At 40.3% G+C, this 26976-nt stretch overlaps 1 protein-coding gene across 3 annotated transcripts in view; it reads left to right on the top strand.

Annotated features, from left to right (window-relative positions):
- LOC144381347 (uncharacterized) overlaps positions 1 to 26976 on the top strand; it is a 785460-nt gene that overhangs the window by 735248 nt on the left and 23236 nt on the right. For all 3 annotated transcript variants that reach the window (XM_078068692.1, XM_078068696.1, XM_078068693.1), the window contains one exon: positions 7436 to 7609. The gene's annotated coding sequence lies outside the window, so the exon portion shown is untranslated. The remainder of the gene's footprint in view (positions 1 to 7435; positions 7610 to 26976) is intronic.

Genomic DNA, 26976 nt, shown 5'->3' with positions numbered 1-26976 from the left:
TTGGGAGGAGATGCAAATCACAAAAGTAAACAACATCGATTTGGAGAGGAAAGACTTTTCCTAGGGTGTATGTTCTTTTTTTTTTTTTTAAGATTTTATTTATTTATTTGACAGAGAAAGACAAAGCGAGAGCAGGAACACAAGCAGGGGGAGTAGGAGAGGAGCAGAGAGCCCGATGTGGGACTTGATCCCGGGACCCTGGATCATGACCTGAGCCGAAGGCAGACGCTTAACGACTGAGCCACCCAGGCACCCTAGGGTGTATGTTCTTAATTCATATTTCTGAGGGGCCATAATTTGTTAAATTTTTCTATATACACATAGTAAGCATCTAATAGCATTTGTTTGCTGAGTCAGTTTGGGATTAACATACCTTCCTAGAATAAGAGGCCTAAGGCACCATCCCTGCCTCGGGCAATGGGCGCTTATTAGGGGAGACCCACACACAATCGCACTGCAGGGAGACAAGCTTTGGAGCCGTGCTTGAGTGCCCAGGGTTGGAGCACTAGGCTGGGGGGAAAGGGGAGACGAAGAGAGGTGGCTGGGGGCAGCTTTCCCCACACAATTGTTTCCAGAAGTGAGTACCGGAAGCTGAGTAGGAGTTAGCCACATGACGGGGAGATGAAGAGCCTTCCAAGCCAGGGGTTGCAAAGTGGCAGCTCCCTTTTGGTCCGCAGATGTGTTTTGATTATTCACAACTACTTGCCAACGTTTAGATATTGGGAGCTTTCACATAAATAAGACGATTTCTGGCTTCTCTTGAAAACTTGGAAGCTCTAGAGGCCCTGGGCCCACCTTCCTGCCCGACCACAATTGCTGGACCAGGGTAAGGGACACTCTGAGTGGGACGGCTCACTAGCACTGCGCCTAGCAACTGAGTTTCCTAGCCCCCTCTAACCCAGGGCCCCAGAAGAAAGGAAACAACATGGGGTTTGTACTGGCAGCTGTTTAGTTGCTCGGATATTAAAGTTCCTGACACAGAGCTTCTGAAGAGGGGCCAAGCAAAGTGATTAAAAATCTTAATGGATTTATAAATGGCCAGTTGATTATATTAAATGACAACAGGAGGAATGGCAATAGTAGGAACGATTTCCTCTCTCTTTGATTAACTTTTCAGCTCAGAGGAGGGGGAATTTCTTTTACCCTAATTTATCGAAGGCATAAATGTGAATTTTGTATACTTTAAAATAATGATCCTCAAGCTTTGTTGCTTTTAAAAATACCAAGGCCCAGGCCGTATCCCAGGCCAATGGTATCACACCCAAGCATTCAAAGAGTTTTTTAAAACTCCCCAGGTGAGTCTGTTGAGCAGCTAGTTTTAGTTTTGAGCACCAGGGGTCTGGTGCCGGCCTTTTTCACTTAATGTCCCTGGAGCACTGGCTCATCTCGGTGACTTGTGAGTCCATGGCAATGCTGTCCTTCAGAACATGTTTCCAGACTGCTGGAAAGAAGCTCCAGCCTAAAGGCCACACGTGTTGGTCCCTCTGAGTCAGAGGAAAGCCCAATTCTAAACCCTAGGGAAAAGCGACTTCCCTGCATGTTGAAGAGGATTGTTGCTTTTTGGCACCTGGAGCATTTTTACCTGAGGGTTCTGACAATTTAAATAATTGGTATGCTCTAACTATTCTGGCTGGCAGAAGTGTGGTTTTGCTGATGAGCTGTAAAAACATGTAACAAATAGGCTTCAGGCTAAAGATATCTGGAGAGAGAGACAGAGAGAGAGAGGGAGAGGGAGAGAGAAGGGAAGAACGGAAGGAAGACAGGCAGACAAACAAGTAAGTAAGCTAGCTCTCTCATTTTATTCCACTGACTTGTTTAAAACATTTTAATCAGATTTCTTCCTTCAGGATAGCAACTTAGTGAATATGGCCACATTTCCAGAGGTCCAGGTCCTTTTGGATGACTAACTTGTATAAAACTCGGCTAGTGTGCGCGGTAAATTATTTCAGCATAAACTAAAACAATTTCTCAAAGAAATGTTCCTGTGGAAAAAATTGCTGAAAAATACCCCCAACTGTCTAAACCCAATCTATACTTTTGGCCCAAGCACTGAATTCTCTAGTCCCAAGAAGGAAATATCAGTGAAAATTGTAGCTCTGCCTTCATATAAGTAAGCCATTGTAACAATACTTTTTGGCCAACATACAAATGGATCATTGACTAAAAATGATGAAAAGTGAAGACTTCCTAAGCTTTTTTTTCCCCCCTCATAATCATCTCATGTCTTGGAGCTGAAGTATCTTTCTGTGAGACTTAAAACTGAAAATACATGAGTTACAATTTTAGCAGCTCTAGCTTCTCTACTAAGACAATGTTTGGATGCAACTCTTATTTCTGGGGCAGATCACACACTTGTTCGATACTTGAAGAAAATGAGTCGAGATAATGTCTTACATTGAGGAAACTTGGCAGTCACTGGTTGACTGAAGAACTTTTAGAGCTAATCAGAATGTTGAGTTGTCTTCAGCTTTAAAAATGATTTTGTTTTAACATATGTTAGCTGAAGCAAAAAATAATACAGTAGGAGCTATGCGTCTATCAGAGTGACTGACAGATTGAAATTCTCTAGAAAAATAGATTATTTTCCCTCAAAGAGAGTAAAGTTTTGGTTTTCAAAGTCAATCAGAAAACTAATAATTTGGACAGGAAAGGAATCAGCTTCTCTCTTTGAGACAGTATATTTCTAATGATTTTTATGGAGACTGTAATAAGGATCAAGAAACAAAAGCTTAATATGGACATGTTTTTAGCTAGCAGATTGAAAAGAAATAATGGCATGAAATAAAGTGATTTTTCATACTGACAAAATTCTCATGTCTTTTATGTTGTCTGGAATAAAATCGATAAATAAAAAAAAATCTGTAACAGTTCAGTTCTCTAATACTAGCTATTTTTTGTGTGTGGTTAAAACCTTATCAGTTATGTTCATATGTATTTTATATTTTTATATTATGTATGTTCATATTTTATGTATTTTATATTTTTGGGAAGATTCAGTCTTCTAAATACTCAGTATTTATATGTATATATAGTATTAAAATTAAATTTCAATGATAAGAAAATTTCCTGATATTTAGATTTCAACACACAATTTAAAATGTGATGGCTTATCTTGGCAATACTACTTCTAAGACTATGGGGGCAAACATACTTAAAAAGACATTTTAGACACTTACATTTAGGGGCGCCTGGGTGGCTCAGATGGTTAGGCATCTGCCTTCGGCTCGGGTCATGATCTCAGGGTCCTGGGATCGAGCCCCGCATCGAGCCCCGCATTGGGCTCTCTGCTCAGCGGGAAGCCTCCTTCTCCCTCTCCCTCTGCTGCTCCCCCTGCTTGTACTCTCTCACTCTCTCTGTCGAATAAATAAATAAAATCTTAAAAAAAAAAAAACACTTACATTTGTAAAAATATCAGCATTCTTTGATGAGGAAAGGGGAAACTCCCTCACATATCTGCTTGCCTTATAGTCTTTAATTTCCTTTCCATAAAATGGCATTGATGGGCTTGAGCGAAAAGTAGGTCAGCATGTGGAAGAAAATATCAGATGCAAGCAGCATTCTTTCTCCTTTCTCCTCTAGATGTGACATCGCACCTGGGTGTTCCCCGAAACAACAGCATAATTTTGTGTAGTTTCTACAGCATCCTTCCTTAAAGGCTTTGGGGAGATGTCTGTCTCCTCCCTCATCCCTGAGAGGAACATGTGTTTTCCGAGCAATGATGCTCTTACCCCCATTTTGTGACGTCTTGTCATGTTCAGCCTCAAGCCCTCCTCTCCCTTCTCCAGTCGGCTAACTCCAGGCTCAATTGAGGTGTCATGGACCCCTTTTCAGGGGAGCCCTCCCTGACCACCCTTCTCTGGACAAAGTCTGGATCGGTGCTCCCTCTCCAGGCCCCCATGCCCCCTGCGTCTGGTTGGTGTCAGTCTCTACAAGCCTATTGTCATTCTTTATTATTCCCCTTTCTTTAGACTGTCCACGAAGGCTGTCTTGTTCACTACTGTATTCATGGTGCCCAAAAAGGTGCCTGGCAAATAACAGCCCTCAATTAATATTGGCGGAATGAATGAATAAATGATAGCTCTAGAGAATTCTCAGCTAGAGGTGTAATAGAGCCATAGACTAGGAAAACCTTAGTGAAATCTGCTTGGCAGTTGGTTAGCAATGCCAGTTGACCACACAGCTTCCTTCCATGGGAAATGAGAAAGTGGACAGACGTCAGTGGTCTGCAAATTTAGCTTTGGAAGCTACTTCCTTTAAATCTGTCTCTCCCTTTCATCTGCATTAAAGAGCCTCCCTGGATCTATAATAGACAAGAATATAAAAGCATCATTCTCTTTCTCATCCCATCCTGTTTACTCAGCAACCCCAGCCCCCGCCTTCGCCTCAGCCCACATGTTCTCTATTAATAAGAGTTAGGAGAGGCCAACCTCACCCAGCACAGTCTCCCCCCTTTCTTTTCTCCTCAGGGAGGCCTCAGCCAACTGCCAGAACTCATGAGTGAAAGGCCTTGCCTGCTCTTGGGCGCTTCTGGGGGAGGGTGAAGACAAAGGTGATGTCTGGGCCTCCAGTGTCTCTGAGGCCCAAATAACCTCAAATGTTTTCCAACCAGCAAGCAGCTCATTTAAAATTTGGTGATAAGCCACGGCCCTCATTTGGGGAAATTTAGAGGCACATTTTAAGGAGTAAACACATTTACTATAACTGGAAATGGGGCCAAATTCTGTGCTTTTGGAAAAGTCAGTAAAGCAGTCACACCCTGGTGCCTTCTAAGTGAATTAATGTACTGTATTCCATTTGAGAGTCATTTCTCTCTTCATCTTTAATTCCTGCCCTGAGGAGCCATCTGTACTTGAAGGGTTATGTGCACAGGATAACTCACTGTGGACCGAGGACCTTCGTGCTCAGCCCTCAATGAATGACCCTTTCATACACTGGGGGCTCCCTCTGATTTTCCAACTAACCCGAACTTAGCTGGGCGTAGAAATTTCTAACAGCAGAAAGGTTCACACAAATGTAAAAACAAAAGGCAATGGGTAAATTTTCTACATCCTTTTGGCTGGTATTGTTGATGTGGTGGTTCTTTTTTTAATCCATAAATGCCATATATTAATCCATGATACAATATTATTCATCTCAGGATCTCCTGCTTACCTTTGAAAAAGACAGATTAAAAGTTCAAGTTATTTTAGGGCTTTGGGGGAGGGACGTTGCATGAATTCTTCTTTCAGGAGAGGCAAAATCCTAGAGTCCAGGAAGAGTTCATGCCTTTATAAGGTGAATGGTATATTTCTTTCTTACCAAGGCTGAGGCCCAATGCTTGATTTAAAAAAAACAATCAATTAAGTAGCTGGAGTCATGCTGTCCATCAATATGATTGTCAGTCAACTATACCAATCAATGGACTTATTTACATGTGAATCTCTTCCTTCTTTTGTATAGACTTTTGGGGGCTCTTTTCTTTTTAAGGTTTTTACTTTATTATTTTCTGTTTATGCATTATATATGCCTATTGTAGAAAAAAATTAGAAAGTATAAAAAAAAGCATCACGAAGGGAAAAAGCCCACAACGTTACCACCCAGAGACATACAGACACCATTAACATAATGGCCTGTTTCCTTGGAGAATTTTTTCAAGCCTACTTTTTGAATCCTGCCTGCCCTGCTTCGGAAACGCTTTTTTCCTTGTCTCTTTCCGCAGTACTTTTGCCAACAAAAGAGAATCCTTGTTGTGGCCGCATCTGAATGTGCAAAAACCCATCGGGCAGCTGGTTCTCGTGTGGCACGTAGTAGGCACACAGGAAAAGTTTGTTCACTAAATAGGACTGGTTGTTTCCAGAGACCCAGTGAACTAACCTGTGGCTAACAGGTGCTATTCATCAGCGAAGCCACATGAGATAGGAAATTGAATGCAAGTTAGAGAGAACGACATGTCATAGAAATGTTAGTAAGTATGGTTTTTAACAGTTAGTTGCTCAGCAGTTAGGCTGAAGAAGCTCAATTAAAGAGGACGGCGGGCACTACTGAACTTCCCTTTTCTTGCCAGAACACTTGTGAAGGGTAAACTCTGGGACGCCATAGGACCCTAAACTCTTCTGAAATCCAAGCTTGTGCATTTGGTTTCCACATTTTATGTCACCTAAACCTACTCAAAGTCTCCATTAAAGACTGCGAAAATAGCCCTTATTTTACATAGGGTAAAATTTGGGGTTCTGAATTTCTAATTCATGCCTCTTATTTAAGTTCCCACACAAAACCTAGCATTCAGTTTCCGTAGCACCTCCACTGGGTTTCAGCGTATCCTTTTCAGATCATTCACCAGACAGCATCCTACAGCTCTCATTCATAAAGTCCAATTATAAGACAAGAAATGTCAGGAATATACACTTTGAGAGTGGGAGGCAAACAGAACAGTACATTGTGACTTTGTAAGAACAGCCATGCATTTCCTCTGGGCTTGTTTTCAGTTCCTTTGTCAGCTGATTACATGGTCTTTTATAATTTCTCATCTACAGAATGGAGCTATTTGCTTGTGGATTATTTGAAAGACACAGGCTTATGCAAAAGAAAAACGAAATCATCATGATGTAGAATGATATTTCTGGCTACGTGTTTTTGCTCTTCTTTTTCTTTTTTAACATAATTATAAGAATATAATTTATACTAGTGACTCTTTAGATGTATGAGACAAGTAAATATCCTATTAATTCAGTCTTAATGCATATGTAGTGTTATATATGCATTTGTGATTTATATAATCGCATTTGTCAATAATTTTATTTATTTTCATGTAAAGAAGAAGAATGCTATCTTACACGCATTTTATTTTCAAAGCACACATGTTTTTAGAGCACACACTTTGTGCTCCTTGATTCCTGCAACAGTCATTTTTGTTTAGATACTTGATAGTTTACCAAATGCTTTCATTATACGTTATGTTACTTAATTCTCAACTGCTCCCCAAATGTCAAAGTACCCTGGGCTTGAAATCCTCATCTGGAGGAGGCCTGGCTGGCTCAGTCGATACAGCATGTGACTCCTGATCTCGAGGTCGTGAGTCTAAGCCCCATGCTGGGCTTAGAGCGTACTTTAAATAAATAGGTAAGTAGATAGATAGATAAGTAAATAAATAAGTAAGTAAGTAAATAAATAAATCCTCTTCTGTGGCTTTACCTTTCTAACAGCCCCATAGATAAGCTTCCTCTTCTCTCTGCCTGCCATCCCTTTGCTTGCTAACAATTTAAGATGTGTGTAGTTCACGATGATGGCTCCTTCATGAATCTTTTCCCTAATTAATTAAGTTGAAGTGAACTTACCTGTTCACTGTATCCCTTCACTACTCTATAAATTCAATTTTCATGTGAAGTATAAAAAAAATCTATAGTTATTTTTTCAAATTCTCATAGCACCTAACTATATCTTTTTTTTTTTTTTTAAGATTTTATTTATTTATTTGACAGAGAGAGAGAGACAGCGCACGAGCAGGGGGAGTGGCAAGCCGAGGGAGAAGCAGGCTCCTGACTGAGCAGAGAGCCCGATGTGGGGCTTGATCCCCGGACCCTGGGATCATGACCTGAGCCAAAGGCAGACGCTTAACCAATGAGCTACCCAGGTGCCCTGCACATGACTATATTCTTATAAAATTATTATAAAAACCTCTTAGTCTTGTGAATCAATAAGCACTTAAATAAAAAGTGAAAAGCAAGCAAACAAAAAACCCATATCCTTCCACGGCAGTATATAGAGACCTTCTGAATTCTGTTAAAATACTGTGCAGTATTTCATACTATATTCTATGAGTATTCTAGATCAGCACTGTTCAATGGAGTTTTCTGTGACAATGGAAATATTCTGCATTTGTACTATCCATTTTGGTTATCACGAGTCCCATGTGGCAACTGAGTACTTGAAATGTGGCTAGTGAAACTGAAGAACTGAATTTTTAATTTAATTTAATTTAAATTTAAATAGACTTATGTGGCTGGTTGTTACCATACTGGACACTGCAGATTTATACTTTATATTAAAATCTATTCTTAGTTTGTTTCCTAGTCCCACTCCCCCCATATAAGCAAATTAAGTGTTATAACTAAGTAAAGCATGAGACCAGAAAGGAATTATTCTTGCCTTGTTATATGTATTAATCCTTGGGAAGTTTGCATTCATTCAATTTTTTTTTAATTTTATTTATTTATTTGAGAGAGAGAGAGAGAGCATGAGTGGGGTGAGGGGGAGAGGGAGAGGGAGAAACAGACTCCCCACTGAGCATGGAGCCGGAAGCAGGGCTCAATCCCGGGACCCCAAGATCATAACCTGCGCCGAGAGGCTTAACTGACTGAGCCACCCAGGCACCCCAAGTTTGCACTCATTCTAATGCAGCCTTCTTTGAAGCTCTATCAGATGTTATTGCATCCAGTAGGAAGAAGGGCACTTCTACTACAAGTATTTTCTATGTGAAAGAATGCTTTAGAATGTGCAGCAAGGGCACCTGGGTGGCTCAGTCGTTAAGCGTCTGCCTTCGGCTCAGGTCATGATCCCAGGGTCCTGGGATCGAGCCCCACATCGGGCTCCCTGCTCTGCGGGAAGCCTGCTTCTCCCTCTCCCACTCCCCCTGCTTGTGTTCCCTCTCTCGCTGTGTCTCTCTCTGTCAAATAAATAAATAAAATCTTTAACTAGAATGTGCAGCAAATAAAAATATTTGTGTCAGTGTTTATCATTATAGTGATATACTGGAATCAATCCTGTATCTAACAGTGGGGAATTGGCTCCAATATTTTATGATCCTCCATATAATGAAGGGCAAGGTAGTCAGTCATTAGATATGATGATGAAATTATAATTTATTGAGATGAAAACAAGTCTAGAATATATTTTCCACTGAAAAAAATAGGTTACTAAATATGTGCATAATATAGTCCCTTTTTCATAAATATATATGCAAATATTTATGTAAGTTTTGGTTCAGTGGTGAGTCAGTGTACCTGGTTAAGAACATGGTCTTTAGAGTCACACTGATCTGGGTTTGTGACCAGGCTGTACCATATAACATCTGCGTAACTTTGGACAAGTTTCTCCTCTCTCTGAACTTTGGTTTCTTCATTGCTAAAATGGGATGATGATATATATATCTTGGGGTTGATGTGTTAAATAATATATGTAAAGCACTTAGTACATATGTAGTATTTAATCCATGTTAGTTGTTTTTCTAAGACTAGTAAGTGCAGGCATAGAAAGAAATCAGAGATGATATTGCAAGATCATATTCCGAGAAATGATATTCCAAGATGTTGAAACTGATCATCTCTCAGTTGTGAAGCCACGGTTGATGTTGTTAGTTTAATTAATTGGATAGAACATTGCTTTCTTGAATATGAAAAAGTCCATTAAAATTATGTATACGTGAAACTAAAAAAAAAGTGAGTAAACTCTGGATGTCATGGAGAAATATGCCAAGATAATAAATTGCAGAGCAGTATGGATAGTGTGATCTCATTCATGTTTGAAAAAAACCTTTTTTTTTAAAAATGAAAGATAAAGTTACTTTTGGTAAGCGACTCTGGATGACCTAGCAAGGAGAAGCAGAGAAATCTTTTAACTTTTACTTTATGACTTTTGATTCTGTTTTAAGCTTTTACATGATTTTATTTAAAAATTTTTATTAATTGTTAAAATAATAAGTGCTGTGAGATCTTTCAACAGGAAGAAAGATAAAAAGAGTGAGAAAGAAAAAAATTGCTTTTCATTCAAGTCTACCTTTGCCTAGTCTGAAGAAACATGGTTTTCAAAGCCATATAAAGGACTTTGAAATTTCTTCAATATTAGCAAGTTTCCAATTCAGATGAAAACCATGACAATTCTGCCACTGTATCACAGTATTTGTGCAATGTCTTATTTTCTCTACCAAAATACTACTAATATTTATTGAGCATTTATTAAGATAAAAATGAGAAAGTTAAGAAAAGGTAACTCCCCATTTTCTTGTATTAAAGAACATTGCAGAAAAACAGATATGGCACTTCATTTATGTTCTTTTGGCCTCTTTCTATAATTTTCTGCCTTTTCCCTTTAATATAACATTCCACAGCCCAAGCTCCACAGACTAAAAAATGTAGGTTTTTCTTAATACAGGAGGAATATGTCTTCCTTACACAATAGAAAAAATAAAACACTTATGAGGCACCCCAGAAACAGTCATTGGTACTATACTGGTGTGAAATTACAACAGTATTTTTTTATGTATACTATATTCCTTTACATTATCTTTAGACTCTATAGTATTACCTTCATGAATCTACAGGGATTTACTAACTGATACCTTATTGCTGGACGTCAAGATCGTCTCTAGCTTTTGGTCTTTGTGATGCACATTCTTAATAGTTGGATATTTGTGCACAACGGTGACTATTCCTTTGGAATAAATTTTTAACGATGTCACCGCTGAGTCACAGTTCAAACAAGAATTTGGGATTTTGATGTGCCTCAATAAATAATTGTTGAAATGAATCAGTGAATGGCTGTGAGTTACGGCAAACATGGGACATCTATGGATGTCAGGCGCAGAAGTTAAGTTTCTGAACGGGATAACTAGGGACGTGCTTAAGCCACGTTGGGGTCAAGAGAGTAAAAAGTGTGGAAGAATGTCCACATTCTCATGAAGGCAGTGTACTAGCTGCTCAAGAAAGGAGGCTTAACCTTCTTATTACAGTCAGCTCCTGACGCTGCTCTACAGCGTATCTTGTAAAAGAATATTTAAAACACAGAAAAAGAGCAAGTCTTCATCCAGCCTCTTTCCTGCAATCGTGACTATTCAGAATCTACTCATCTTTCAAAGAGCAATTTAAGTCTTACCTTCTTCACAAAGCATCCCTGACTTTCAAGGATGTCTTCCTCTATTAATGCGTAGTGTCTCTTGTCTTCATCTCCATGTTCAAGAATCATTTTTGAAACTACTTTGTGCCAAGCACCAGGCTTGCTTGTCACTTTAATCTTCACAAACATCAAGGGAGGTGGTTGTCATCACTCTCGGTTTACAGATGGGGCACTGAAGCTGGCATAGATGAAATAACTTACCACAGTACAAAGAGGCTGGCGCAGAATGAAACCAGGGTCCTTCGCTCTCCCCAACTTTGTTGAAATCTATTTTTCCTAGGACGTAGGAGAAGGTAGAAGGTGGAGCGTATGTGTAAGTAGAGGGGGAACGAAAGCGAAAAGAAAGAGCAGTGGTTTAGGGGATTGTGGGGAAAGGTCCAGTGAGTCTGGCGTGGAGAATTCGGGATGAAATGGCAGGAGATGCATTTGGGAAGGAAAGTTGGGACCGGATCTTAATGAATGCAGAAGCACAAAGCACAGCTCTTGGAACACAGTGAAATTCAATAAAGGCAGTTGAGTTTTATAATCTGTTGAAGATTGAAGGTGTCCTTGTTAAGTGGTTTCCTTTCCTAGTTAGACTGTGAGCCCTTATGAGGCCAGTGGTTGTTTCCACAGAGTTCATCTTTATATCCAAAGGGTCCAGCACAATGCCTGGCATGTGGTAATGCCACGTAAATCTTTGTTGAATAAATTAATCGATTCATGAACATTCTCTTGGGAAGCAGCATAGACAACACCAAGCCAAAAACAAAGTGAAATACTGCTTTTAGAATCAGAAGACCCGGTTTCAAATACCTTCTCTAGCTTACAGGGTGTGTGACTTTGGGTAAGTTATATAACCTCTTTGAATAGCTTATTCACCTGATGATAATACTCACCTCAAAGTGTTATTATGAGGATTAATTGAGATCACACTTTTGAATTGCTCAGCGCAGTGCTTGACAAATTGTAGACATTCAACAAATGTCAGTTTCCTTCTTCCACCTTTCTACTATCCAGAACTGAACCAAGCGCTAAGAGAGCGTATATGCAGATTGAAGGGAAAGCCTCCATTTCTAATATTTGTTCCTATTGTCAGATCATGGTTCTCAATTTAATATTTAATATTTAAAAGCCTGGGTGACTCAGTCAGTTAAGTGTCTGCCTTTGGCTCAGGTCATGATCCCGGGGTGCTAGGATGGAGCCCCTCCCTAGTGGGGCTCCCTGCTCAGCAGGGAGTCTGCTTCTCCCTCCTCCCCTGCCCCTCTCCCTGATCATTCTCTCTCTCTCTCTTTCTCATGCATGCATGTGCTCTCTCTCTCTCTCAAAAAGATTTTTTTAAATCTTAAAAAAATAAAATAAAAAAGATGATTATTCTTTAAAGCATGGGTTATAAAGTGCTGCATATGGTTCTCAATAAACAGATGTTGAATGAATGGAGGATGGATGGATGGATGGAATTGGATTTGAATACTCAGAATTTTGTCAGAGTATCCACAGCACTCTCAAGATCTAAGATATATAAATATGTCAGTCACTAGTTGATTAGGTCATTCTCGAGTTGATTTGAAAGACCCATCAAAAATTCCTTTTGTTTTGATTCTATCTGCAAGATTTAATCAGCCAAACAAACTTGTGATGACCTAATTAGTTTCCTAGCTATCTTGATGCCAAAATAAGAGGACCCTGGAATCAATAAAAAGGAACAAATATTAGGAAAATACCCTGTTGTTGTCTGGCTTAGATATCATTTCTTTCTTTTCTTTTTTTAACAGCTTTATTGAGATAAAACTCACATACCATGCAATTCATATTCATACAAAGTGTTTATACATTTACATTTAAATGTAATACATTTAAATATTTATATACATTTAAAGTATACATTTCAATAGTTTGTAATATAGTCACAGAATTGTGCAACTATCACCACAAAGGAGTTTTAGATCTTTTTCATCATCCCGAAAGAAACCCTGGGCCTTTTAACAGTCACTGCCATCTCCCTCTCATTTCCTCAGACCTAGGCAAACACTAATCCACTTTCTGTCTATAGATTTGCCTATTCTGGACGATTTTGTGAATGAAATCATACCATATGTGTGTGTATATGTGTTTAAGATTAAATTTATTTGTCAGAGAGAGAGAGAACACAAGCAGGGGGAGCAGCAGGCTCCCTGCTGAGCAGGGAGCCCGATGTGGGGCTCGATCCCATGATCCCAGGATCATGACCTGAGCTGAAGGCAGACGCTTAACCGACTGAACCACCCAGGCGTCGTGCCTTCTTATTGTTTTTACGATAATGTTCAAAACACTATATACGGTTTTCAGTGCTCACTAAGTTTTGACCCCAGTGATGGCTCTGGTCTGGCCTTACACTCTTTACCTCTTGTTCTCTGTGCTTCATCCATACCATCATTCTCTCACTTCTGCAAAAGAACTAAGCCAAGGTCTTTGCATGTATTTTACCCTCTTCCTAGAGATGACCACCTCTTTACCCACCCAACTCTCCCCTACCCCACTTAGTTAATTCCAACATATCCTTCTTATTTGAACTCAAATATTTTCTTAGAGAAGCATTTTCTGAAATTGATCTCCGTGTCCCCTCCCTTCCCCTATCCCCAACCAGGCATAGGCTCTGTTTCATTCTCTGAGCTCCGTATTTCTTTCCCTCAAAACATTTATCTCAGTTTATAATTATGCATATATTTGTGCAATCATTTTTTAATGCTTTTTTTAAAGTGTATTTATTTATTTTTGGAATCTCTACACCCACCATGTGCCTTGAACTTACAGCCCTGAAATCAAGAGTCACTGGCTCTTCCAACTGAGGCAGCTAGGCACCTCAGTGTGGTTATTTATTTATTTATTTATTTATTTATTTTTTAAAGATTCTATTTATTTATTTGACACAGAGAGAGAGAGCACAAGCAGGGGAAGCGGCAGGCAGAGGGAGAAGCAGATTCCCCGCTGAGCAGGGAGCCTGACGCTGGACTCGATCCCAGGACCCTGGGATCATGACCTGAGCCGAAGGCAGACGCTTAACCAACTGAGCCACCCAGGCGCCCCCCAGTGCGGTTATTTAATCAATATCTCTTTCTCCATGTAAATAGGTGTTGAAATAGGTTTTGCCCCTATTGCCTAACAATGAACACAGCACCTAGCCATTAGTAGATAATAAATAAATCTCTGCTGACAATATGAGTAAGAAAGACCACCAAATTTTTGGCTTTAATAACTAATGGATCATGAGTCCATGTGCTAATTTAAGGAATGCAAGATGAGGAGTATACCTGATTGGGACCAGGAAAAGAGAGGTGTTAAGTAGGAGGAAAGTTGCAGTTGAGGAAGTCCTAGTGAGCAAAAACAGCAGGAAGCTAGACTACAGATTTAGAGCTGTGGAAGAGATCAGGGATGGAAACGTGGGTTCAGAGGTTATGTGCATAGAGCTTTTGGTTAAGATCTTGGGAGTGGCTGAACTTGCCCAGGAAGAACACGTAGCATAAAAGGAATAAAAGGCAGAAGACTAAAGGCTAGAGATACCCATATTAAGAAACAGGCAAAAGACGATTTAGAATAAAGTTTGGAATGAAAAGTCAAAGTTATGGGAGAAGAACTCTGTCACATGCTTCAGAGGGAAGCTTCCAGTTTGGTCATTTGGGTGAGGTGATGATCATCAGATCTTTCCATTTTAAGGGATTTTTGAGGATCCTATTCCTCAACAACTTTTCACCTATTGGTTTTAGCATCCATAAATGATCCTTGATTGAATCAATTATTTCACTGGGGTTTGCTCAATGGTGATTTTTACGTTTCATTTTGATTTTCTCAAGAACTCCTACCAGCCCAGCCCCGCCCTTAACAAAAGTCCTATGTTCCTCTCAGGGAAAGATCCCCCAGGGCACCTCCCTCTTCTACTAGCCCATGGCTGGAATATTTTACCCCATGGGTTCTGGACCACAACAAGACTCCTTCTTGAGAAGGTTGCAGGGGAATGGAGCATATGCTGGAGTGAGATTTGCTTAATCTTTGGAGAGTATATCCAAACGGATGAAGACTATTCCTTTTGGTAAATAACAGGACCCCTTCCAGCCGTATACCTCATCAACAAAAAAATGCAGAGAGAGATGGGATTTGCACAAGGTCACACACCACATCCCTTTAGAGCCAATCTCTAAATACAATCTCATTCTTCAGACAGCTTTCCACCACCCTCCAAGTCTAAGTAAGCTGCCCCTTCCCACACACCCTTAACAGCACCTTGGTCTTTCTCTCACATTGGTCAGCATCCAGAATTGTAATGGCCACTTTCCTTCCCTGAGCCCTCACTAGGATGTCAGGGTCTTTAACAGCAGGGGCTGTGTCTGTCTGGTTCCGTAGCTGCTTCCCAACATTTAATCCAGGACCTCATACATAACAGGGGCTCAAAAATTTTTGCTGGGTGAATGAATGATTAAGGAGACACAAGTGGGAAAACTGCATCTAGGGAAGTGAGAATAGCATTCTATGGCTGGAGCCTGGAGAGGGAGGGAGCGTGCAAAGGCTTGCTGAGGAGGCATCCAGTGGGGTTGGATTTTACCAGGAAGGCACAGAAAAGCCCTGGGGGCCTTCAAGGAGTAGATGTCAACCTTCTATTGGATTGGCGATTCAGAAAGATCTCATTTAATCCTCTTAACAACTTGATGAGATAGCTGTTCCTATCTCCATTTTACTGATAAGGAAATGGGCCTCAGAGAAATGAAGCAACTTGTTCAAGGACACCCAGGTAGGAGGTAAGTGGAGTCAAGAATCGTGACTACCTCTCCAGCCTGCCTCTGGCCTTTTGTAGGAATGAGAATAGATTCAACAGCAGACAAGGGACATAAGCTCTCTTGGTCACGACTTTGACAGGCTCGTAGCCTGGCTTCTCAGTACTCAATCCTTTCAGTCTTTCTTTACTCACATAGATCCAAGATGAAAATAGATGTACGCATTTGACTTCACATGATATAGCTGCTTGGGGGATAACTGTCCATTTGAAAGTTTTTCAGTGTTTGCATCCAGCTGCATCTTCTCTATCCAAGATCCCAAGGTGAAAATAAGTTTTAACTTGGCACAAGGTCAGCGGCAAAGGTCTGTGTGGAGCCACTGCACATTCCCACAGGAAGTAAGACTTCCGAACTTTGTACGAAAGAAAGAGTGAAGACTCCTCTCCCTGAAGACCTCCTCTTAGGCGGCTTAGGAAAATGAGCTAAATTTTTATTTTCTAAAAAAATTTAATTAATTAATTAATTAATTAAAAGATTTTATTTATTTATTTGACACAGAGAGAGCACGTGCGTGCACAAGCAGGGGGAGCAACAGCAGAGGAAGAGGGAGAAGCAGACTCCCTGCTGAGCAGGGAGCCCGATGCGGGACTGGATCCCAGGATGCCAGAATCGTGACCTGAGCCAAAGGCAGATGCTTAACCGACTGAGCCACCCAGGTGTCCCTGAGCTAAATTTTTAAAATTACAGCTATGTGCCAAGCTTTACATTGTTACTTCACTGGTCTTGGCTCCTTTGCTTGTTAGCAGTGTGAGATCACTAAGCCTCAGTTTATTCAACTATAAAGTAGAACCGGTACCTCCTTTCTCATTGGGCAATGTGAGTATTAACTAGAAGCACAAGTAAAGAGTCTAGCATGTGGGGGCACCTGGGTGGCTCAGCTGGTTAAGTGACTGCCTTCGTTCATGATCCCCGGGGTCCCGAGATCAAGCCCCACATTGTGCTCCTTGCTCAGCTGGGAGCCTGCTCCCTCTGCCTGCCGCTCCCCCTCTTGTGCTCTCTCGCTCGCTCTCTCTCTGTCAAATGAATAAATAAAATCTTTAAAAAAACACACATTAAAAAAAAAGAATCTAGCACAGCACTCAGCACATTAGAACCATTCAATGCATGCTAGCTACTATCATCATGATTTATGCTTAACCCATGTAACAACCACCTCCTGAGATAAATGGCATTATTACTCTCTTTTATGTAGGAGAACACAGACCAGGAAGATAAATAACTTGACCAACATCCACCAGCTAATAAGACAAAGCTGTTGCGATTTAAATTCAAATCTGATTCCAAAGCTGTTTTCTTTATTATTATTATAATTTTTAAGTGATCTCTACATCCAACATGGGGCTCAAACTCACCACCCCAAGACCAAGAGCTGCATGTTCTACTGACCTACTACTGACCAAGCCAGCCAGGTGTCCCTATTGTTATTATTTTAAACAATATATTGTCTCCCATAGGGAGAAAAATAATAGTGGGAAATGCTCAGGAATTTTTCATTTGGGGAAATATAATGAAACAGCTCTAAGTGTCCAGCTCAGAGTCTTGCTTAAATTTCTAAGACTTCTCTGAGGAACTTGCATGGGCTGAGTCTTTAAATCCTTCAGGGTGGTCTCCCCACCTGAGTAGGAAAATGGCAGATTCCACACCCTCCTGGATTTAACCAGAATTTTTTCCTCAAGTCTTTGAAATAACTCATTGTTTCAGCTAGAATAAGGTCTCCAAAAGTGTTGCATGAACTTTAAAATTGCCCCTTCTTTTAATAAAGGAACAAAGAGAGAAAATAGTCTAGTTACTTGTCTGATACAGCCCAAGTATCTAATAGAGATTATGTATTTTAATCAAATAGGGAGTTTAGATATTACCAGAGTTGCCCTTGTTCTTTATTTTCAATTTTCCCTCTCATAAACAGCTTATTCATTTTTTTTTAGCCTACATGTTAATAAAACAGTAGAAGAAACAATTGGCTAGTTCATGACTGCTTGTGAAAGTGCTTTCACACACGTGATTTAATTTTATTCTTACAAGAAGTGTGTGGGGTGTTTATTACCATTCCCTTTTCACAAATGGGGAAATGAAGCCCAGAGAGGTTAAGGGACTTGTTTAAGGTCATTCTGGTGGAAATCCAGAGCCAGGATCTAAGCCCCGTCTTTCTAGACGCTGGATAAGAGCATGAGCTTCGGAGACACGCTGCCTGAATTCAAACCTCAGTCTCACCTTTTACTTGAGTGAGGTGACCTTGTCTACCTCAGTTCCTCATCTGTGAAATAGGGATGACAACAGTATCTATGTTAATGGCTTGTTCTAATGATGAAATGAGTTAATATATTTATAGTAAGTAGGAATGTGTCTTAGCTATGATATATAATCTGTCCTGGCTGTGACATAAAAGGATTGGCAATGATGGTGATGATGATGACTCTAAACCCTGATTTGTTCCATTACCTTGTGCTAGATGTACACCATGTAATTATGGAAATGAGTTAATCCAGGAATTAATGGAAACCTCCAAGTCAGGGTGGTTCAAGATTTTAAGAATACAATTATCTTAGAAAAACTTACTAATTAAACTTAAATAAATCTGTAACACCAGTATTTAGTCTACAAACCCTAAATAAGGAAACAAATTAGTCAGACAATGCTTTTATTGATTTATGCAAAAGATATTATTTTTCTTCCAAAATTATATATTTTCAAATAAACATAAATGTTGTTAGAAATCAACTTGGCCATTTTATAGCTCTCATTCACTCACCATGGGTCCCCAACCACCTCCCACAGTTGTATAAAATGTTCTCAGTCTTTCTGAAGAGATAGACTGGTCCCTTTGCAGATAGATCAACTTTTTTTTTAAAGATTTTATTTATTTGTCAGAGAGAGAGAGAAATAGCAAGCACAAGCGGGGAGAGGAGCAGAGGGAGAAGCAGGCTCCCCGCTGAGCAGGGAGACCTATTTGGGGCTTGATCCCAGGACCCTGGGACCATGACCTGATCCGAAGGCAGATGCTTAATGACTGAGCCACCCAGGCACCCCGGATAGATCCATTTTTGCATATTGGGCCCACATTTATAGATATCTCTGAAACTTAGTCATACGAAATTAAAAGCATCCGTGTCTTGCCTCTGCTTGTTATGTGTGATCTCACGGGAAATACCATCTCTTTATGGATCCATTTAGAGGTAAATTAAGGAGCAAAATCTTATTTTATAACTCTTAGGGAAACTAAGTTGTCTGCTAGATCCCAGGTTGTATTCCTAAGAGAAGATTAAAAATATGGTTACTCTGATTTTTGTATGGGCGATTTCCCAAAGTCACATTATTTTCTTTATATGTTTAATGCCTTCAGCTAAGTTAGAAAGAGAGAGTTTCATTTAGGTTGAGTAGATAATCCTGGATTAAAAATAAATTCTTACAGTATGCTCACTCATTCATTCCATGTTTATTGAGAACCTACTATATATTAACTACTGTATTCACAGATTTTATCATAATAGCAAAAAATTAGTAATTTTTTAAGTGCTCATTATAAGAGAATGCTGAAAAAATATTATAGACCACTGAAATTATGTTGTAAATTTTATTTAAAATCATGCCATTCAACAATGTGTTAAGAGGTATAATGTTAAGTGAAAAATGAGTTATAAAAATAAATATGATCTCATTTTACAATTGGAAGGATATAGAGTAAAACAATAACAAAGATTCAAATCTAATTTTCCTACAATAAGCTGGCATAGATTTTGTGATATGAAAAAAATATATATTTATTTAAAAGCATATAAATCAGTTGGACGTTAGTGCCACGAAAAAGGGAGATATATCTTTAGAATTTGTTTTACATAAGTAGTACTTAAAAACTTGGTGTAAATATGTATGTCTTCAAATGAAAAAACATGTGGGTGCATGTGTATGTATTTTTTTTTAAAGAAGAAAGCAGTGCATAGAGAAATATGTTTTGAATAATTCCATATTGTAAAAAATCAAAACAAGACCAAATAACTTATATGGACGCATATCCATAAAAGTAAGTCTGGAAAAATAATACTAAAATATAGAAATAATATTTCTAGATGGAGAAATGTAATCAGAATAATTTTTTTCTAGATGGAGAAATCAGAATAATTTTTTAAAAAGATTTTATTTATTTATTTGAGAAAGACAGAGGGTGAGAGGGAGAGAGAGAGCACAAGTGGGGGTTGGGGGAAGGCAGAGGAGAGGGAGAAGCAGGCTCCCCACTGGGCAGGAAGCCTGACACAGGGCTTGATCCCCGGACCCTGAGATCATGACCTGAGCCTAAGGCAGATGCTTAACTGACTGAACCACCCAGGCGCCCTTAGTCAGAATAATTTTAATTTTTCCCTATCTTTTGTCTTCTGCTTTCATTTTTAAAATGAGCATATATGATTTTCTTAGCTAGAAAAAAAAACAACCCAGAAAATGGCATAAAATAGATTAAATTGAATGGCAACCAAAGCAAACGCTCTCCTTGTCTGGCTCCTGTTAGGTGCTGTGCATTGTGTTGGTCTACCACATACAGCTTTACACACTCCTTCCTTGGGAGGAAGACCTGTAGCCAGCCTTGTAGGAAGGAGACACACACAAGAAAAAACTTAAAAAATAGTCCATCCTCTTGTTTATTTCTTGCCTACAAGGTTCTGGACATTGTGCTAGATAGAGCTTTATATACTTAATTTTGTATGCTATAGCATCCCTGCAAAATAGGTCTAGTTGTACCTATTTTGCAGATGAAGAAAAAGGACACAAAGCAAATGATGTGTGGGATCCAAGCTTGTCTTGCTCCAAAAGGAGGCATCCAAGTATCTCTGAGAAGGGAGAGAAGAAAATCCTTGCAGTGGTTGCAAACTGGTGACTTGTGTGGCCAGTGTAGCCTACAGACATGATTAACCAGCTCAAGGTTTTTTTTTAAAAAAATTAAAATCTGGATGTCTTCACTCATGGTTATATAGTGGTTATGGACACAAGCTCTGTAACTAGACTCTTTAGATTTAAATCCTAGGTTTATGTCTCAATATAAAATGGGGGTTAATAATTATACATCATATAGTTTTAATAAAGATTAAATCAGTTTATACATGTAAAAAGTGTTGGCACAGTACTTGACATGTGGTAAGAATTCAGTATTTAGCTCATCTTCCATTGCCTATCCTGGAGATTTTCTATAAATGGAATCATAGGTGGACTTCTGTATCCAACTTCTCTCATTCAGTATAATGTTTTCAAGGCTCATCCATGTGTAGCGTGCATCTTCATTCCTTTTTATGGCTGAATAATACTCCACAATATGGATTTACCCCATTTTGTTTACCTGTTTATCAGGTGTTGGACATTTGGGTTATTGCCACCTTTTGGCTACTTGACTAGAGATGCTACAAATATTCACACACAAGTTTTTGTTTTCACTTCTTTTGGATATATACCTTAAGATGGAATTTATGGGTCATATGGCAAGTCTCTGCTTAACTTACTGAGGAGCCACCAAATTGTTTTGTGTAGTGATTGCACCGTTTTACACTCCTGGCAGCAATTTATGAAGGTTCCAATTTCTCCCTAGCCTCATCAATATCTGGTATTTTCCTTTCTTTCTTTCTTTCTTTCTTTCTTTCTTTCTTTCTTTCTTTCTTTCTTTCTTTTTCTTTCTTTCTTTCTTTCTTCTTTTCAATTATGGCCATCCTAGTACGTGTGAAGTGGTATTCCATTGTAACTTTGATTTGCATTTCCCTAATGACTAATGAAGGTCAACATCTTTTAGTATGCCTGTTGGCCACTTGTCTATCTTCTTTGAAGAAATGTCTACTCAAGTCCTTTGCTTATTTTTATATTGGATAGTATGCCTTTTTGTTAATGAGTTATAAATGTTCTATGTACATATTCTGGGTACTGGACCCTTATGGGATACATGATTTGCAAATAATTTCTCCAGTTCTGTGGGTTGTCTTTTCACTCTCTTGATAGTGGCCCCTGAGGCACAAACATTTTAAATTTTGATTCCTATATATTTTAAATGTGTCGCTGAAGATGTTTTTGAGTGTTGTGCCACTAAACCCCATTTTCCCATAAGCCCTGTGGTTTTTATTACACAATTTTACATAGCATGGTGGTTTCTAGGGCCACATATGTCTCCTTACAGCAGAACTAGGAAAAGACCCAGTGCCAAGAAAGCTTGGCTCGTTTGGCTAACTGGAAATGGTTTAGCATTGCGGGGCCACCACCCTTTGCAGAAACTCAGATTAGAGCTCACACTCTAAGCTCTTGCTGTGTGTCAGGCAGTACTGGAAGCAATCATCACACACATTAACTTGCTAAATCTTCATGATAACACTTGGTGGTAGGTTCTATTTAAAATATTTTATAAATCAGAAACGGAGGTGCAGAGATTTGAAGGAACCTTTTCAAGGTCACACAGGGATAACTGGTAGAGATAGTCTCTGAACGCAAGCTACCCCAGAGTGCATGTTCTTAACTAGACCCCAGGACAGAGGTTATTCTGTTTCTCTCTTCTTTCTTTTTCTTAAGATTGTGCTGGAGGGGAAAAAAAAAAAAAAAAACGACACACACACAAAACTTAAAAGAACTGTTCTTCTTTTCCATCTCTTTTACCTTTCTCTTCCCAAATCTTTTGTACTTATTTTCCAATTATACCTGAAAGAAATAATTGCTAGTTGCCATCTCCTGGAGAAGAGGCTGCTTAGCTCAGTGCCTATGAGCAGATGGGCTCAAGCAGTTCTAATGCTTGATACCTGAATACCTGTTTTTCAGCCTCAGTTTCCTTTTCTATCAATTATTGCTTCTCTTAGACATGTAACAAAAATTTCCAGCCAAAACAGAGCTCTCGATTCCGAGTCTCTCCCCCAGCCCACCACACAGAACCCAATCCCGAATGCTTCCTTACCAAACCTTCATCAATTCAATCAATACCACCAATTGTTACCTTGGTGCTCAAGCCAAGACATCAGGGTCATCCTTGATTACCTCCCCCTGACTTCACACACATTCAGTCTATCACCAAGGCCTTTTAACTTGACCTCCAAATGACATCTCTGACATGCCTACTTGTCTCCATCCCCGCCTTTGCTCTCCTACCCCAAGTCTGAGCAATCATCACCTCTGGCCTAGAATCCTGGAATAACTCCTTCATCTGTCTCCTGATCTCCTGCTCTTTAATCCACTCTCAGCAGGGACCAGAGTGAATGCCTTAAAATTTTATTCTGACCAAGCCAACTCCCCTGCATAAAACACTTCAAAGACTTCTAGCTCAGAGTAAAATCTAAACTCCTTACTGCACCCCGGTGAGGTCCTTCATACTGGGGTCTTTTTCCAACTTCATTTCATACCACTCAACCCTGCTCACTATGCCCCAGCCACGTTGGCCTTATTTCAGTTCCTTAAACAAGCCAGTCCCTCTTCCTATTCTGCTGCTGCTTTTCTCAACTTTCTGATCTCAGCTCAAGTGTCATCTTCTCTGAGAGAATGCTCCTGATCTTCCTGCGAAGAGTGACCTCCCCCCGCGGGCTCTATCTCATCAGCTTAGCTCCTTCATAGCAGTGATCTCAATGTGTAATTATCTTGTTTGTTTATTTACTTTTGTTTATCACCCCATTTGTTTGTTTTGTGTCTCCTGCACTGTAATGTGAGCTCCATGATGGCTGTGACCTTGTCTATCTTAGTCACGGTGAGAGCTTGACTAGACATGGTGGTCTCCAATGAACAAATAAAAGAATAAATGAAAGAGTGTCTCAACTCATACTATTGATATAAACAATGGAGTGTCTTCTAGATGTGGGGCACTGTACTAGTTGCTGAGATAATTAAGATTCACAAAGTATCTTGGTGTTGAAAGGGAAAGCAGAGACAAAACAGGTAAACAACTATATAAAATATCGATATAAATATGAGTATAAAGCAAGAGGAAATCATAGATAAAGGGGTAATTAAGTCTGGGAGAAGAGGGCTGCTGGAGAAAATACAGAGAACAGCATGAGCTGAGCTTTGAAAAATGGAAGAGCCAGGGAGATATGGAAGAAGAAGCGTTTCAGGACAGAGGCAACAGTGAAACCAAGGTGTGGAGGTGTAACAAGGGTTCGTGGTGTGTCTGAGGAGCTGCACGGAGCCCAGAGTGATTAGAACTTAGGGTGATTTGGGGAAGGTGGCTAAAGATGAGGCCAGGACGGTAGGGTAAACCCAGTTACCCAGGGTTTTGGAGGGTCAAGAGAGTTTGGAATGTGTTGGACAAGGCAACAAGGCACTCTTGTGTAAGCAGAGGAATGCCATTTTCATTTCATTTTTTTAAAATTATTTTTTAAAAGATTTATTTATTGGGGTGCCTCAGTGGCTTAGTCGTTAAGTGTGTGCCTTCGGCTCAGGTCATGAACCCAGGGTCCTGGGATCCAGCCCTGCATTGGGCTCGCTGCTCCGCTGGAAGCCTGCTTCTCCCTCTCCCACTCCCCCTGCTTGTGTTCCCTCTCTCGCTGTGTCTCTCTCTGTCAAATAAATAAATAAAATCTTAAAAAAAAAGATTAAAAAAAGATTTATTTATTTATTTGAGAGAGAGAGTGCATGCACTGGGGGAAGGGGTAGAGGGAGAGGGAGAAAGAAACTAAGCGAACTTCCCGCTGAGCACGGAGCCCAACATGGGGCTTGATCCCACGACCCTGGGATCATGACCTGAGCTGAAACCAAGAGTCAGATGCTTAACCGGCTCTGCCACCCAGGCACCCCCTTGAAATCTTAATTTTAGAAAGTTCTCTCTAACAGCAATATGGCAGGAGCCAAGTCTGGAGACAGGGAGCTCAATTAGGAAGAGACCTAAAATGTGGCAGAAGACAGGGCGAGGAGATGTGAGGTGCATTTCAGGGACAGAATCCACATGACTTTGTCCAGTTGGATATGTTTAATGGGGGAAAAAGAAAAGCCAAAGAACAGACTGTAGGTTTTAGTTTGGGTAAAGAGTGATGCTGTTAAAGTATGGCGGTATGGTTAAAGTCCAGTGAGCCCCACTCCTTTATTATAGATGTGGAACTTGTATGTTTTGCAATGAAGTGAGTTGTCCATACAGATAGTTGATGAAAGAGCAAGGCGACAGCCCAAGACACCTGAATTCTGTATAGTGCTCCATTATCTGTACCAGTGCTTCTCAAACAATCTGTGGGGAATCCAGATTTAAAAAAAAAAAAGCTCTAATTCTCAGCCAATATATACTTCTAAAAAATAAAGTAAAAATGAATTATTAGAAAAATGATTTTAAAAAAAGACAAGCTTAACTTTTAAATGATTAGATATAACATTACCTTTTCTGACTGCTAATATCGTTTCTAAGGGCTTACTTCCAAGTTCTACACTCATAGCTAAGCAGTAACAATCAGAGGCCAAACCAGCATGGGTCCCCAGACCATACTTAGAAGTCTCTGGTCCACGTCATTCTGAAGGAGAAGTGGGCTCTGAGTTTCCCAAAGTGAGGAGACTAAACAAAATTGAGATGAGCTCTGCTGGGCTACCATAGAGAATGAAGCAGCCTGTCTGTCCTGTTCACCAATTACGATTTTACTTTCTAATAAAAGTGTTCTTTCCACCGCATCTCTTGTGCATGGGAGGTCTTACTGTCACGACTGCACTGAATGGGATCCCTTACAGAATTTTCTTCATAAAGAAATCATTTCTGGTAAACCCTACCAGAACAGTTAGTGGCCATCCTGAATTTCAGTCCCTAGGTTATTGGACACAGTCCATACCTGGATTGGCAGTCTGAAAGTCTTCTCAGTTCAATATCCCTGTCTGCCAAGGGGAAGAAAAGTATGACTCTTTGCTTGTTCATTCTGTCCTTCTGCAAGGAAGGAAAAAAAAAAAGATCTCAAACATGGTTTGCTGGATTAGCACTGGAGGGAAGAGCTAATATGCATTTACACAATCCAACTTCTACTTGCATAATCTGTTGAAGGAAATGGCAGAGTGACATTTGTACCTAATCCTTCCATGGGGCTGTGACTAAGACTGCAGACAGCAGAGGGAAAGCACATAGTTGCCTGGAACATGGGGGTGAATGAAAGTTATTTGATAGGTAAGGGGCACCTGCAAAAAGAGGAACACATTTTTTTTTTTAAAGGGCCTTTTACCTCTATAATCCTCAAAACCACAATAAACAACCCGATTGTTTACAGAGCTGGGATGTGAGGAACGGAGCCCGGGCTGGAGGGGAGATGTAGGACGGTGAGGGGAGGGAGAAATGAGGGGACAGAGAGTCACAAGGGCTAGGACGCCATGTGGACCCGGTAGAGTCGGGCGGTGCTTATTTTACACAAGTGACTGAGGTTTTTCTCCTGGCATCCTGTCACATCATGTAGGTGGCATTTCCTTGTTCCTTATTCAGACTAGAAAGGAGGGCAGTGGCCTGTGTGTAAGTGCTCTTGGTCCTGTGAAAAGTAGATGTGAGGCCAGAGCACAGCAACTCCCCAAGCTAGAGTCCTTATTCTGCCTTCAGCCATTTCAAGTCTGAACCACCATTGCCATCATTTTGCTGGTCTCTTGAATGCTGATGTGTTTTAGTGCCAGAATGATAGCATTCTGGGGCCAGCGTGACGATTTGGGCCTTCTTGGTATCTACATCAATGTCCATTTGGGTGCTAGTGTTTGAATATTTCTTGTGTAAATGCGAGTTAGCTGTCACTCACCAACTGTTCTAATAGGAAGACACCTCTGAGGGGTTCACTTGTTGGCCTTCGCACTCCAGGCGCACCTGAATGGCTCACCTCCACTGCCCTGATGTACTCCTCCGAATGCAAGGGCTCCTCACCAGCCCTCCACCCCCACCCCCACCTCACCTTCCGGTTATCCAAGACAGAGACTTAGGAGACACTACGGACCACAGCCTTTTCTTCGTTTCTGCTCCATACCCACATATTCAAGCAAGCACACAGTCTTACCAGCTCTATCCTTTGCATATTTTTGATGGCTACTGCCTGATTTCTTACCTTTATTATCTCCGGGACTATTATACTTCCTGTCTCCCTGCCTCTACCCCACATACACCTGTATCACTACCTCCATTCTTGCCCCTCTCGGGTCCACCATCTCCACTGTCACCAGGAAATCCACCTAAAGCACAACTCTAACCATGTTGCTCTCTAGGTTAAAAACTCCAATGGCTCCTCCTAGTCAAGAAGGTAAAGCCACGGCTTTCAGCATGGTAAACAAAGCCTTCTTTGTTGCGTTTTCTGCTCACCTCTGTAGTTTCTTCTCTCCAGACCTTTTGCTAACGTCTAGTGACTTCTAGAAGTAGGGGGCTTGAGGTTGCCTGGTGTATCTTGCTACTTCATACCAC

This window comes from Halichoerus grypus, chromosome 1 (genome assembly GCF_964656455.1).
Source record: "Halichoerus grypus chromosome 1, mHalGry1.hap1.1, whole genome shotgun sequence".
In the NCBI taxonomy this organism is placed as follows: domain Eukaryota; kingdom Metazoa; phylum Chordata; class Mammalia; order Carnivora; family Phocidae; genus Halichoerus; species Halichoerus grypus.
Note: the sequence above shows the minus strand (reverse complement) of the source record. Positions and strands in the feature narration are given on the sequence as shown.